General features: G+C 38.3%; 1 protein-coding gene across 4 annotated transcripts in view; it reads left to right on the top strand.

Moving 5' to 3' along the window:
• The window catches only part of MAP3K13 (mitogen-activated protein kinase kinase kinase 13), a 169,993-nt gene that overhangs the window by 53,862 nt on the left and 99,752 nt on the right, over positions 1-16,379 (top strand). Inside the window, exon 1 of one of the 4 annotated variants that reach the window (XM_060298317.1) lies at positions 14,903-15,096. The exons of the other annotated variants lie outside the window; for them this stretch is intronic. The gene's annotated coding sequence lies outside the window, so the exon portion shown is untranslated. Of the gene's footprint in view, positions 1-14,902; positions 15,097-16,379 lie in introns of those variants that run through there. 4 annotated transcript variants of the gene reach the window in all.

The raw sequence follows: 16,379 nt of genomic DNA, 5'->3' as shown, positions 1-16,379 counted from the left end.
ATACTTTTCATAATTCTCCTTACTAACTAATATAGCACTGTGTATGATTCTTGCTGCTGAATGTGACTATCACTAACAAAGTGTTAGGCTTGTAAACCATGCTTATTTGAGTTTGCTCTATTATGTTACTATTATTTATATAAAATGGAGTATTCAAGTATGCCATTATAATCTTTATTGGGTGTACCTCAAGAGTTTTAGTTGCTTTCTATATTAACCAAGTTGTCTCTAGTCAGGATGGTGTTGAATTCTGTGGGTGTATTAGTTTTCTATTGATGCATCACAATATTATCTTAGTGGCTTAAAACAACACACATTTATTATCTCAGTTTCTGTGGGTCAGGACTTTGAACATGGCCTAGTTGGGCCTTCTGCTTAGGGTCTTACAAGTCTTCAATCAAGGTGTTGGCCAGGGTTGGATTCTCATCTGGAAACTTGACTGGGGAGCTCGTGTAGTTACTGACAGCATTCAGTTCCTTGTGGTTGTAGGACTGAGAGCTTCAGCTTTTTGTTTTGGGGTTGGGTTTTTTTGTTTGTTTGGTTTTTGGTTTTTGGTTTTTTTGGTCACTATTACCTATTGGATAGAGGTGTCCCTCAGCTTATAGAGACCACCCGTACTTCTTTGCCATGTGGGGTTCCCCAACATGGCCATTTTCCTTCCTCTCAGCTAGCAAGGGAGAAACTCCAGCAAGACAAGGAGTGTATGGTGTTAGGGAATATCCTAATTTCATTCTTTTACAGGTAGCTGTCCAGTTTTCCCAGCACCACTTATTGAAGAGGCTGTCTTTTCTCCATTGTATATTCTTGCCTCCTTTATCAAAGATAAGGTGACCATATGTGCATGGGTTTATCTCTGGTCTTTCTATCCTGTTCCATTGATCTATATTTCTATTTTTGTGCCAGTACTATCTTGATTACTGTAGCTTTGTAGTATAGTCTGAAGTCAGGGAGCCTGATTCTCCAGCTCCGTTTTTCTTTCTCAAGATTGCTTTGGCTATTCAGGTCTTTTGTGTTTCCATAAAAATTGTGAAATTTTTTGTTCTAGTTCTGTGAAAAATGGCATTGGCAGTTTGATAGGGATTGAATCGAATCTGTAGATTGCTTTAGGTAGTATAGTCATTTTCACAATGTTGATTCTTCCAATCCAAGAACATGGTATATCTCTCCATCTGTTTGTATCGTCTTTATTTTCTTTCATCAGTGTCATAGTTTTCTGCATACAGGTCTTTTGTCCCCTTAGGTAGGTTTATTCCTAGGTATTTTATTCTTTTTGTTGCAATGGTAAATGGGAATGTTTCCTTAATTTCTCTTTCAGAGTTTTCATCATTAGTGTACAGGAATGCAAGAGATTTCTGTGCATTAATTTTGTATCCTGCTACTTTACCAAATTCATTGATTAGCTCTAGTAGTTTTCTGGTAGCATCTTTAGGATTCTCTATGTATAGTATCATGTCATCTGCAAACAGTGAGTTTTACTTCTTTTCCGATTTGGATTCCTTTTATTTCTTTTTCTTCTCTGATTGCTGTGGCTAAAACTTCCAAAACTATGTTGAAAAATAGTGGTGAGAGTGGGCAGCCTTGTTTTGTTCCTGATCTTAGTGGAAATGCTTTCAGTTTTTCACCATTGAGAATGATGCTTGCTGTGGGTTTGTCATATATGGCCTTTATTATGTTGAGGTAAGTTCCCTCTATGCCTGCTTTCTGGAGAGTTTTTATCATAAATAGGTGTTGAATTTTGTCAGAAGCTTTTTCTGCATCTATTGAGATGATCATATGGTTTTTCTCCTTCAATTTGTTAATATGGTATATCACATTGATTGATTTGCATATACTGAAGAATCCTTGCATTCCTGGGATAAACCCCAGTTGATCCTGGTGTATGATCCTTTTAATGTGCTGTTGGATTCTGTTTGCTAGTATTTTGTTGAGGATTTTTGCATCTGTGTTCATCAGTGATATTGGCCTGTAGTTTTCTTTCTTTGCGACATCTTTGTCTGGTTTTGGTATCAGGGTCATGGTGGCCTCGTAGAATGAGTTTGGGAGTGTTCCTCCCTCTGCTATATTTTTGAAGAGTTTGAGAAGGTTAGGTGTTAGCTCTTCTCTAAATGTTTGATAGAATTCGCCTGTGAAGCCATCTGGTCCTGGGCTTTTGTTTGTTGGAAGATTCTTAATCAGTGTTTCAGTTTCAGTACATATGATCGGTCTGTTTCTATTTTATATTTCTTCCTGATTCAGTCTCAGAAGGTTGTGCTTGTCTAAGAATTTGTCCATTTCTTCCAGGTTGTCCATTTTATTGGCATATAGTTGCTTGTAGTAATCTCTCATGATCCTTTGTATTTCTGCAGTGTCAGTGGTTACTTCTCCTTTTTCATTTCTAATTCTGTTGATTTGAATCTTCTCCCTTTTTTCCTTATGAGTCTGGCTAGTGGTTTATCAATTTTGTTTGTCTTCTCAAAGAAGCAGCTTTTAGTTTTATTGATCTTTGCTATCATTTCCTTCATTTCTTTTTCATTTATTTCTAATCTGATCTTTATGATTTCTTTCCTTCTGCTGACTTTGGAGGTTTCTTTGTTCTTCTTTCTCTAATTGCTTTAGGTGTAAAGTTAGGTTGTTTATTTGAGATTTTTCTTGTTTCTTGAGGTAGGATTGTATTGCTATAAACTTCCCTCTTAGAACTGCTTTTGCTGCATCCCACAGGTTTTGGATCATCGTGTTTTCACTGTCATTTGTCTCTAGGTATTTTCTGATTTCCTCTTTGATTTCTTCAGTGGTCTCTTGGTTATTTAGTAGTGTATTGTTTAGCCTCCATATGTTTGTATTTTTTACAGTTTTTTTTGTCCTGTAATTGATATCTAGTCTTATAGTGTTGTGGTCAGAAAAGATAGTTGATATGATTTCAATTTTCTTAAATTTATGAAAGCTTGATTTGTGACCCAAGATGTGATCTATCCTGGAGAATGTTCCATGCACACTTGATAAGAAAGTGTAATCTGTTGTTTTTGGATGGAATGTCCTATAAATATCAATTAAGTCCATCTTGTTTAATGTATCGTTTAAAGCTTGTGTTTTCTTATTTATTTTCATTTTGGGTGATCTGTCCATTGGTGAAAGTGGGGTGTTAAAGTCCTCTACTATTATTGTGTTACTGTTCATTTCCCCTTTTATGGCTGTTAGCATTTGCCTGATGTATTGAGGTGCTCCTATGTTGGGTGCATAAATATTTACAATTGTTATATCTTCTTCTTGGATTGATCCCTTGATCATTATGTAGTGTAATTCTTTGTCTCCTGTAATAGTCTTTATTTCAAGTCTACTTTTTCTGATACGAGAATTGCTACTCCAGCTTCCTTTTGATTTCCATTTGCATGGAATATCTTTTTCCATCCCCTCATTTTCAGTCTGTATGTGTCCCTAGGTCTGAAGTGGGTCTCTTGTAGACAGCATATATATGGGTCTTGTTTTTGTATCCATTCAGCCAGTCTATGTCTTTTGGTTGGAGCATTTAATCCATTTACATTTAAGGTAATTATCAATATGTATGCTCCTCTTACCATTTTCTTAATTGTTTTGGGTTTGTTATTGTAGGTCTTTTCCTTCCTTGTGTTTCCTGCCTAGAGAAGTTCCTTTAGCATTTGTTGTAAAGCTGGTTTTGTGGTGCTGAATTCTCTTAACTTTTGCTTGTCTGTAAAGGTTTTAATTTCTCCATCGAATCTAAATGAGACCCTTGCTGGGTAGAGTAATCTTGGTTGTAGATTTCTTCCCTTTCATCACTTTAAATATGTCCTGCCCCTCCCTTCTGGCTTTCAGAGTTTCTGCTGAAAGATCAGCTGTTAACCTTATGGGGATTCACTTGTATGTTATTTGTTGCTTTTCCCTTGCTGCTTTTAATATGTTTTCTTTGTATTTAATTTTTGATAATTGGTTTAATATGTGTCTTGGCGTGTTTCTCCTTGGATTTATGCTGTATGGGACTTTCTGCACTTCCTGGACTTGATTATGTCCTTTCCCATATTAGGGAAGTTTTCAACTATAATCTCTTCTTATATTTTCTCAGTCCCTTTCTTTTTCTCTGCTTTTTCTGGGACCCCTATAATTCGAATGTTGGTGTGTTTAATGTTGTCCCAGAGTTCTCTGAGACTGTCCTCAATTCTCTTCATTCTTTTTTCTTTATTCTGCTCTGTGGTAGTTATTTCCGCTATTTTATCTTCCAGGTCACTTATCCGTTCTTCTGCCTCTGTTATTCTGCTATTGATTCCTTCTAGAGAATTTTTAATTTCATTTATTGTGTTGTTCATCATTGTTTGTTTGCTCTTTAGTTCTTCTAGGTCCTTGTTAAACGTTTCTTGTATTTTCCCCATTCTGTTTCCAAGATTTTGGATCATCTTTACTCTCATTTCTCTGAATTCTTTTTCACGTAGACTGCCTATTTCTTCTTCATTTGTTTGGTCTGGTGGTTTTTTACCTTGCTCCTTCATCTGCTGTGTTTCTCTGTCTTCTCATTTTGCTTAACTTACTGTGTTTGGGTCTCCTTTTCACAGGCTGCATGTTCGTAGTTCCCGTTGTTTTTGGTGTCTGCCCCCTGTGGGTAAGGTTGGTTCGGTGGGTTGTGTAGGCTTCCTGGTGGAGGGGACTGGTGCTTGTGTTCTGGTGGAGGAGCTGGATCTTGTCTTTCTGGTGGGCAGGACCGTGTCTGGTGGTGTGTTTTGGGACATCTGTGAACTTATTATGATTATAGGCAGCCTGTCTGCTAATGGGTGGGGTTGTGTTCTTGTCTTGCTAGTTGTTTGGCATGGGGTGTCCAGCATTGGAGCTTGCTGGTCATTGAGTGGAGCTGGGTCTTAGCATTGAGACAGAGATCTCTGGGAGAGCTCTCGCCGATTGATATTATGAGGGGCCGGGAGGTCTCCTGTGGACCAATGTCCTGAACTCGTCTCTCCCACCTCAGAGGCTCAGGCCTGACACCCGGCCAGAGTACCAAGACCCTGTCAGCCACACAACTCAGAAGAAAAGGGAGAAAGGAAAAAAAAGAAATAAATAAATAAAATAAAATAAATAAAGTTATTAAAATAAAAAAGATTAAAAATTGTTAAAATAAAAAAATTGAAAAGTAATTTAAAAAAAAGAAGACAGCAACCAAACCAATAAAACAATCCAGTGATAACAAGAGCTAAAAACTATAGTAAAAAAGAAAAAAAACAGACAGACAGAACCCTAGGACAAATGGTAAAAGCAAACATATACAGACAAAATCACAGAAAGAAGCATAAAGATACACACTCACAAAAAGAGAAAAAGAAAAAAATATATATATATATATGGAAGAAAGCAACCAAATCAATAAACAAATCTACCAGTGATAATAAGTTCTAAATACTAAACTAAGATAAACATAAAACTAGAAACAAATTAGACGCAGAAGGCAAACCCCAAGTCTACAGTTGCTCCCAAAGTCCACCACGTTAGTTTTGGGATGATTCATTGTATGTTCAGGTCTTCCAGAGATGGATGGAACATCAAGTTGATTGTGGAGATTTAATCCGCTGCTCCTGAGGCTGCTGGCGGAAATTTCCCTTTCTCTTCTTTGTTCGCACAGCTCCTGGGGTTCAGCTTTGGAGTTGGCCCCGCCACTGCGTGTAGGTTGCCTGAGGGCATCTGTTCTTCGCTCAGACAGGACGGGGTTAAAGTAGCAGCTGATTAGGGGGCTCTGGTCACTCAGGCCTAGGGGAGGGCAGGGTATGGAATGCGGGGCGAGCCTGCGGCGACGGAGGCCAGCGTGACGTTGCAACGGCCTGAGGTGCGCCACATGTTCTCCCCGGGAAGTTGTCCCTGGATCACGGGACCCTGGCAGTGGCGGGCTGCACAGTCTCCCGGGAAGGGAGGTCTGGATAGTGACCTGTGCTTGCACACAGGATTCTTGGTGGCTGCAGCAGCAGCCTTAGCGTTTCACGCCCGTCTCTGTTGTCTGCGCTGATAGCCGCGCTCGCGCCCATCTCTGGAGCTCATTTAGGTGGTTCTCTGAATCCCCTCTCCTTGCGCACCCCGAAACAATGGTCTCTTGCCTCTTCGGCAGCTCCAGACTTTTTCCCAGACTCCTTCCCGGCTAGCTGTGGCACACTAGCCCCCTTCAGGCTGTGTTCACGCAGCCAACCCCGGTCCTCTCCCTGGGATCTGACCTGCGAAGCCCGAGCCTCAGCTCCCAGACCCCACCCGTCCCGGTGGGTGAGCAGACAAGCTTCTCGGGCTGGTGAGTGCTGGTCAGCACCGATCCTCTGTGTGGGAATCTCTCTGCTTTGCCCTCTGCACCCCTGTTGCTGGGCTCTCCTCCGTGGCTCCGAAGCCTCCCCCCGACCCCATCCCCACCAGTGAAAGGGCTTCCTAGTGTGTAGAAACGTTTCCCCCTTCACAAGCTCCCTCCTAGAGGTACAGGTCCCATCCCCATTCTTTTGTCTCTGATTTTTCTTTTTTCTTTTGCCCTACCCAGGTACGTGGGGAGTCTCTTGCCTTTTGGGAAGTCTGAGGTCTTCTGCCAGCGTTCAGTAGGCGTTCTGTAGGAGCTGTTCCACATGTAGATGTATTTTTGATGTATTTGTGGGGAGGAAGGTGATCTTCATGTCTTACTCCTCCACCATCTTGAAGGTCCTCCTCTATTTATGAGAAACTTTAAAACAGATCTTTCTCTGAAAGATTTTTGGGTTCTGTCTTCTCTGTTCCCTTCATTAGTGTGAATAATAAAGAGCTGACTGCAGTGCTGAGTGTGGGTCTACACAGAGTGAGCCTGTTTATGGGTAGCCATATAAAGCTCATTTTAAAAGCAGGCCACACTTTACTGACTCTGTGTTAACATCTTCTCCACTCTGACTTCCAGTTTTTTCTCTGTGAACTTGTACACTGTAATCCAATATGGGAATGAAAAGTGCTGGTGTGTGCCTTACCAGTTTTACATTTGATAAGAACTACCTTGGAAGAATTGTCCTATTTGCTCATATGCAGTTTCCTCAAATCTTCCCCTTTCAAGTTTACCTACTTTTATAACTGACTGTAACCACCCAGCTCAAAATGATCATTCTATCAGAAAGAGAAGAAGGCTTGGTTCAAGCCCTGGGCAAACTGCAGCATAAGGACAAGGTGTGTTTGTATAAGACAAGCCTTTATTCCCTTTACAAACATGCCAACTTGCCAAAGACAAGCAAATGACAAATACTGGCTATAGTCTGGACCAGGAAGAGTGGCTCCCAGCCTTTACTCAGCCTCACCCCACATTCCCAGAACTCTCACTGAGCCTCAACACCAGGCTGTTCTTGGGACATTTTTCTCCAAGGGATAGGACACATTTTTTTCAGCTAAGGGCTTGATCTTACCTTTCTATGTCAACAGAGGGCAGCAGAGAGCACCACTCTGTAGCCTAACCTGTAGGCCTCAAACTGGGTGAAGCCCAATCCCCTAGTGCCTACAGAGACAAATAACATGGGTGATATTTTTAGCTATGGCTAAGACTAGGGCTGTTACAGGCATGGGGGAGGGGGGGTTGCTAAACATTTTGCATTATGTAGAAAACTCCCATGCATGGAAGAATATTCCTACCCCCAAATGTTAGTTAACTTCCTTCTGGTATTGTTCTCCAACCTCAAGTAAAGCATTCCTGCCTAACTTAGCACTTTCACCATTTTGTGTTGTTATTCATCTTAGCAAAGCTCCTTGATACTACAAACTGGCCTTTTCATCTTTGCATTTTCACTTTTTAAACTCATTTTAAATTTTAGTCATTGAATGATCGTAGACAGATCTTTAATAGGGGAGGGACAAGAGGTAATGGATAGAATTTAAAAGTATGTCAGTAGGTTACAGAGTTTAGATAGAGCTGGATTAGATGAGCCCATCTTCTTGAACCTTAATTTTCTCACATATAAAATGAGACTAACATATACCCTATTTTAAAATACTCTGTAAATTGTAAAGTGAAGGACAAAATTTTTTACAAAGAATGTCTAGGACCAGATTTGTTCCCAATGATTATTTTTGGAAATTAGATATCCAAACCTCTGAAAGAGCACAACTACGTAAAGAAGATATTTTAGCACAAAAGGCATGGTATATAATATGGGACATAAAAAAATAACAAGAAACAGATATGTATTGTATGTATATATCATTGAATAGTGATTTTTGAAGTTTTTGTACCACAACTCACAGTGGGAAGCATAGCTTTTATAGTGTCCCATTACATATATATAACAAGTTTCTTGAAACAATATACTTAACTTCACCACATGGGATATACTATTTTCTGTTCTATTTCATCTAATTTTTAAAATGATAGTCATGACCTACTAAATTAATTTTTTATTGAAGTACAGTTGATTTACAATGTTGCATTAATTTCTGCTGTACAGCAAAGTGATTTGGGTATATATATGTTATATTATATATATTCTTTTTCATATTCTTTTCCATTATGACTTATCACAGGATGTTGAAAATAGTTCCCTGTGCTATACAGTAGGACCTCGTTGTTTATCCATCCTGTATATAATAGTTTGCATCTGCTGACCCCAACCTCCCAATCCATCTCTCTCCCACCCCCTCCCCCTTGGCAGCCATAGGTCTGTTCTCTATGTCTGTGAGTCTGTTCTGTTTTGTAGGTAGGTTTATTTGTGTCATATTTTAGATCATATACATATATATATGTATATATGAGACCTGTTAAATTCTTATTTTCCCAACAACAACTTTGATTCTTTAAAACAAATATGTCAAATATCTGAGTCCATCAAAAATAAATATTTCGGGGCTTCCCTGGTGGCGCAGTGGTTGAGAGTCCGCCTGCCGATGCAGGGGACACGGGTTCGTGCCCCGGTCTGGGAAGATCCCACATGCCGCGAAGCGGCTGGGCCCGTGAGCCATGGCCGCTGAGCCTGCGCGTCCGAAGCCTGTGCTCCGCAACGGGAGAGGCCACAACAGTGAGAGGCTCACGTACCGAAAAAATAATAATAATAATAATAATAAATAAATAAATAAATATTTCGGGTGCCTCTTTTCCTAGGCCTCTGTGCATATAGTCTGCCTGGGTGGTCCTGAACAATTCATTTCATGAAATAAATTCTAACAGCTTCTTTTTCATTTGCCTATTATTGCTCTTACCACTGTCACAGATCAGGCTGCCAGGCCATGGATTATTCACAGGCCTGTGGATCGTACCCTTAAAATGGACTTCTTCAATAACTACTGTAGCATAACTTTTAAAATGGTTGATTATACATATTCCTCTGAAAACATATCCAGTTGTTTGGATGCTTTTTGTTTGAGAGTCCCAGTCAAGTTATTTTTCTCTTACAAACAGACTAGTATAATGAGAGCATAGGTTCTGGAAACTGCTGCCCTTTTTTTTTTTTAAACTGGCTTTGTGATTTCAAATTATTTAGCTTTTCTGTGTCTCACGTTCCAAATCTTAAAACGGGGATCAAAATACCTACTCAAATCATTGTATTAATTGAGGTATTTATATGGGGCCCTTAGCATAATAGTTGATATATAGTAAAAATTGATAAAAGTCACTGACTTTATTTTTTTTTTAATTTATTTTTATTGAAATATAGTTGATTTACAATGTTGTGTTAGTTTCAGGTCCCCCCCCCCTTTTCCCTTTGGTAACCATAAGTTTGTTTTCTATGTCTGTGGGGTCTGTTTCTGTTTTACGTATAAGTTCATTTGTATCTTTTTTTTTTTTTTTTTTAGATTCTACATATAAGCGATATCATTTGATATTTGTCTTTCTCTGTCTGGCTTACTTCACTTAGTATGATAATCTTTTTTTTTTAAATAAATTTATTTATTTATTTTTTGGCTGCGTTGGGTCTTTGTTGTTGTGGTGCACAGGCTTCTCATTGCGGTGGCTTCTCTTGTTGCAGAGCACGGGCTCTAGGCATGTGGGCTTCAGTAGTTGTGGCACGGCAGGCTCAGTAGTTGTGGCACACGGGCTTAGTTGCTCCGCAGCATGTGCGATCTTCCCGGACCAGGGATCGAACCCATGTGTCCTGCATTGGCAGGCAGATTCTTAACCACTGCGCCACCAGGGAAGTCCCTGTACTGAAGTTTTTACATGTGCTATTTTACTTAACTTTCACGTAATAGGCATAGCCTATTATCCCCACTTTATTTTTCCTCTTCCAGTTTTATTGAGATATAATTGACATACAACACTGTATGAATTTAAGGTGTACAACATAATGATTTGACTTACATACATTATGAAATGACTACCACATAAGTTTAGTAAATATCTATCATCTTATATACATACAAAAGAAAAAAAAGAAAAAACATTTTTCCCCTGTGATGAGATCTCTTAGGATTTACTCTCTTAACTTTCATATATAACATACAGCAGTGTTAATTATATTAATCATGTTGTACATTACATCCTTAGTACCTATTTATCATATAACTGGAAGTTCGTACCTTTTGACCACCTTTGTCACCATACAAAGATGTTACATTATTAATGACTATATTCCCCACACTGTACATTTCATCCTCCCTCTAATAATGAGAAACTGACACTCAGGTTTACCTGAACTTACATAACTAATAAATAACAGAGTCAGGATTTGAACCCAGATCTCTTTACTAGCTTCTAACCACATTGGTGCCTGTGAAGGAAATCTGAATCTTCATGCATTAGCACTGAGGTCATCATACTCTTTCTTTTTCTTGGTGTTTATGACAAAAATTGTCACTGGATCATAATACTTTAACTTCTCTTAGGTTCTGGCTTAACTGAGTCATTTTCCTTTAAAAAAAACACATTTTTTTTCCTCAAGAACAAAACCAACTCTAGAATAGCTCATATTTTTATGCCAGAATAATTGTACCTTAACTTCTATTCTTAAATTTTTTCCTAACAATGAGTTTTGAATATCTTCTTGGGAAAGGAGACCAGTCATCTTCTAGTCATTATTGAAATTTGAAGAGGTTCATTTGGTTCTTTAAAGAGCTTACTCACCTTGATAATGGCTTTGTAGTACTCCACACTTAGTATGCCCACGTGCTGAAATAAAAAATTACTTGTGACTATGGGACTTGGCTTAATATCTCTAGAGGTGCAATGTCCCATTCAGTAGCCACTAGCCACATGTGACTATTTATTTTTCAATTTAAATTAAATAAAATTTAAAATTCAGTTCCTCAGTCATACTAGCCACATTTCAAATGCTAATGTATGAGACAGTGCAAAGTATAGAACATTTCTATCATCACAAGAAGTTCTCAGGAAGTATTGCTCTAGGATGTACATTTTTCATGGCCCCCTTTCCCTACCTTCCAAATTCTGTCCCTAAAACAACATTGGCCTCCTTGAAGAATAACCTGTGCAGTTTCTGTAATTTGGGGATACAGCTTATCCTCCCAATGATTTCCCACGATGTTTGACATAGAGAAGTTTTTATTGGCCCAGTTGGTATTTCTGTGCTCTACGGAGGCATGCTAACCCAGACTAAGTTCATCTTACTAAAATGGCAAGTCTGTAGAGCCAGCTAATTTTTATTTGCCAGATTACATATTAAACCAATATCTTAGGTGGCTGTTATTAGAAGCATTTATATACTCTGTTTTGTTGAATTGCTTCAGAAACCTACCCTGATCCTTGATTGAGTAGTGATGTTGCTCTCAAACCTTACAGGCAACATGTTAGCTTCTGTAACAGATTTGGCCATCTTATTGACATGTTCCACAAAGAGGTTGCCTGTATTAGTTAGTCTGTATTATTTGGAAGTGTTTGTTCTTTGTTTTTTTTTAATAAATCCAATTCTTCCAGTGTATCCTGGTTGGCTTTGATTGCTGTTGAAGGAAACAGAGATGTATATTCATCTTCTTTCCATTTGTGGGTTCTAAAATAATCCTGGTACATGGACATATTGATTGATATAGATTAGTGTGGTGCACTCAGACCTACTAGGAATGTACCAGTACTACATTGGTCCTGAGCACACCCATCTCGCATGGGTAAATTTCTTTGGTCTATCTTTTCCATAGTGACATACCACAATAAGCTCCTTTAGAGAAATTTGTTGAATATGTTGTTTGCCAGTGATATTTTATTGCTTGAATATATAGAACAATATACTGAACATCTTTCCTGTGTATAAAATAGTCCTGGGAAGTTGGGTGTTTTTTTCCCCCAAGTGGGGTAAGCAGTGAGCAGTGCTTACTAGTGTCAGGTTTGAACCCTTTATAACCACATAGAAACAGGCAACCGCTCTCCTTCTCTCAGCTGTACAAATAATCTGATTGAGAGAGAGAGCAGATATCTGTTCAGAATGTTCTTGGTCACTGGACACCTTATAACCAAGGCCTTATATTAACCACCTTGTTCCAGTTTCAAGGATTTAAGGTCATTCCCCAAGTTCAAAAAAGTTATGATCAGTATTAGTAAAGTATTGGTAATTGTGAAGTGAAATGATGGGATACAGGGCAATAAATTATATTAATCTCCATTTCTGTGTAACTTTGAAAAAATTTAAAATGAAGAGTAAAAAATGAACTCTTCTCAATAACTCTGTAATGACCTATATGGGAAAAGAATCTAAAATAAAGAGTGGATATATGTATATGTATAACTGATTCACTTTGCTGTACAGCAGAAACTAACACAACATTGTAATTCAACTATACTCCAATAAAATTTTAAAAATTTTGTTGACGATACTAAGCTAAAAAAAAAAGTAAACAATGTCACAAGTTTTTTTGTTGTTTTTTTGGGGAGGGTTGTTTTGTTTTGTTTTTGCTCCTGAGTTGTATGAGTTCCTTGTATTTTTTGGAAATTAACCCATTATCAGACAATATATCTGGTTTACAAATATTTTCTTTTACTCTGTAGGTTGCCTTGTCATTCTGTTGACTGGAGCTTTTTAGTTTGATATAGTCCCACTTGTCTATTTTTGCTCTTGTTGCCTCTGCTTTTGGTGTCATTTCAAGAAATTATTGCCAAGACTGATGTCAAGAATGAGTAAGGAACTTGAACAGACAGTTCTCCAAAGAAGACATACAAATGGCCAATAGGTATATGAAAAGGTGCTTACCATCATTAATTATCAGGGAAATGCAAATCAAAACCACAATGAGATATCACCTCACACCTCTTAGGATGGTTTATTATTTTTTAAAAAGATAACAAGTGTTGGGAAGGTTGTGGAGAAATTGGAACCCTTGTACACTTTTGATGGGATTGTAAAATAGTGCAGCAGCTATGAAAAACAGTATGTAGATTTATCATAAAATTAAAAATGGAACTACCATAGGATCCAGCAATCTCACTTCTGGGTATATATCCAAAAGAATTGAAATCAGGATCTCAAGGAGATATCTGCACTCCCATATTTATTGCAGCACTATTCACAGTAGCCAACATATGGAAACAACCCAAGTGTCCATTGACAGATGAATGGATAAAGAAAATGTATATACTGTATGTACAATGGAATATTGTTCAGCCTTTAAAAAGGAAATTCTGCCATTTGCAACAACATGGATGAACCTGGAGGACATTAAGCTAAGTAAAATAAGCCAGTCACAAAAAAGACAAATACTGCTTGATTCCACTTATACGAGTTATCCAAAATAGTCAAACTCATGAAAGCAGAGAATACAATAGTGGTTTCCAGGGCCTGAGGGGAGAGGGAAATGGGGACTTGTTATTCAATGGGTATAAAGTTTCAGTTATACTAGATGAATAAGTTCTAGAGGTCTGCTGTACAATATAGTGCCTATAGCTAACAATACGGTATTTTATTGTGCATTTCAAAATTTGCTGAAAGTAGGTCTCATGTTAAATGTTCTTGCCACAAAAACTAACAAAAATATCAGCAATAACAAAAAACCCAAAGGAACATGAGGAACTCTGGGAAATAGATATTTCTACTACCTTGACTGTGATTATGGTATCATGGGTATTTGCATAGTTCCAAGCTTATCAAATTGTACACATTAAATATAGTAGTTCTTTGTATAGCAATTACACCTCAATAAAGCTGTTAAAATTTTTTAAATAAGAAATTTTTTTTTAATATCATGAGCTCTTTGGGTGAATTTAATTATAGCTGTTTTGTTATTAGTAATAAGACATCTTACTAAAACAAAAATTAGCTCAAAGAAACATTAACAGCTCTTTTGGAGCTGCATCTTAATTGAATGTCAGAAGTTTAATAAACCAATGAGGAAATGTCCTACCTTATTTAAATGTAGCAGTAAATTACTCTTCCACACCCACTTTTGATTCATCGCAAATGTCAGCAAGGTGATATTGTTCTACCAGACAATTACACTTATGTAATATTTTCTTACCTATTTCCTTAATCGCTAGGTTGTTATTCCCATTATTATTTCTCTACTATTTTGCTTTTACAAGTCTTGGTGTGCAGGGCATACTTGTCTACTGGACATCAGTTTTAGAAACTCTGTGACTTTGATTTGTTTTTATCACATCAGATCAGGCACATTGTTGAACAGCAAGAAAAGGGTTAAAGAAAATAGCTCTAATGAATAAAAGATCGTGATATCTTCTATATGCATGCACTGAGTTCACCAAAATTCTGATTCCCTCATTCAGTAGTAATAATAATGTTTTCAGGACTATTGCAGCGCTTGCACACACACGCACACATACGCGCGCGCGCGCACACACACACACACACACACACACACACACACCCACCCTCCCTCCTCAGGCTGCCAGTCTGTCCTAAGGCATTGGCAGACGCCCTGATTGGTGGGCTCTGTTTATTCTGTGACCAGATTCCTTCTGAAAGAAGGCAGGCCATGACTGCCTGAAGTCTATTGGCCGGGGCTGCTCTGGACCCTCCCTTTCTTTTTCACAGCACACACCACAGCGAAGTCTGTGCGGAATCCTAAACCAGCCCAATTTACATCCATTCATGAATCTGTGACGTCAGCAAGCCTTCGGGCTCCTTTGCGGTGGGAGGGAGGATTGTGTGGGTAGAATCCCCCTCCCCCTTATTTTTCTAATTCTGCAAGGCTTTTTAAATTAACCTTACATCTTTTTAAAGCAAGAAAATGGAACGGCATGTGTAGGAATTCTTCATTGTTGTGAGTATCGCACTGTTTTTCTGTTTCATCAGCATTTATTTCACAAGGACAGATGGAGAATGTATTTGTGATTTGAGGTGATTAGAAAACTGATATTATTGAAGGAGACACGATGAGAGAGACAGACAGAAGCAAAGAGAAACCTGAAACCCCGTTACAGCTAGGAGCCTCTGAAACTGACAGCTGATTTTCCTTTGCTTGTCTGCCTGCTAGACGTGGACATTTTTCATTTACGGTTCTGCACGTTACCTCTGGATGCTGGCTTGGCTTTCCTTAAAGGGAGATTCATCCCTCTGAGCGATGATGTGAATTGTATTACAGGAGAAGCCCAGAACTGGTACCAGAAAGGTGCTGGAGAAAGCCGGGCCAGCTAGACAGAGCAGGTTCTAGCCTGATGAGCACTTGTCTTCCTTTCTGCCGTCCTTTCTGTTGTTTCTCACCCTTGACCTTGCCTTTGTTTCATAATTGTATAACAGTCAATATCTTGGGATTGCAGTTTGGGGAAGATGAATACCAGTTCAATCTTTTTTTTTCTTCCCAAAAGCTTTTATTATGGGAGCTGTAGTCGTATATGTATACATATTTATAGCTCTTTATGTCACTCTGTACATTTTATTTACGTTTTCAAAAACCTAAAGCCTGCACCAGAGGCAAAAGGGGAATTATCCTTAAATTCTGATTTGTTAAATATCCCCTAATGAAAACTAAGAAGTGGTTTCTTAGTATATCCCATAATTATATGCCTAGAAATGCTCATGAGCATTTTTCTAAGATGAACTTCCCACTGAAAATCGTTTATTCCACTGTGTCTGGGGAACACAGAAAACTTCTGATATGTTCCAGGTATTAAGTTGGTTTGATAGTTTGCTTGGAGTTTTAACAGAAAGTTAGTCTTTGTGACTGAATTTGTTTTCCAAGGCTCTGGTTGATTCTGGTGAAAGTTGTGGTAGTAAAGAAGAGGGATGTGACATTGTGACATGTTCTACCCCTGGGGCAGCTCCTCAACCCATATAATCTAATAGCATTTTCCAACTGCCTCACTTAGAGCAGTTTATAGTCTAGCAGCAGCATGTACCCGGTTGTTCTTTCTAGTGAGAGAGAACACAAAATGTCTTGTTATTTTTTTATCATTTAGCCTTGTCTTGTTTACCTTGTATAATCAATTCTTAGTTTTGAGATTTTCAGATTATAATCTCCTCATGAAACAAGACTTCTAAATTATGGTCCTAATGCTATCTTTTGAATTATTCTTATTAATGAATCTTCCAACTGTAAACTCATTT

Source organism: Globicephala melas, chromosome 4 (assembly GCF_963455315.2).
Source record: "Globicephala melas chromosome 4, mGloMel1.2, whole genome shotgun sequence".
In the NCBI taxonomy this organism is placed as follows: Eukaryota; Metazoa; Chordata; class Mammalia; order Artiodactyla; family Delphinidae; genus Globicephala; species Globicephala melas.
Note: the sequence above shows the minus strand (reverse complement) of the source record. Positions and strands in the feature narration are given on the sequence as shown.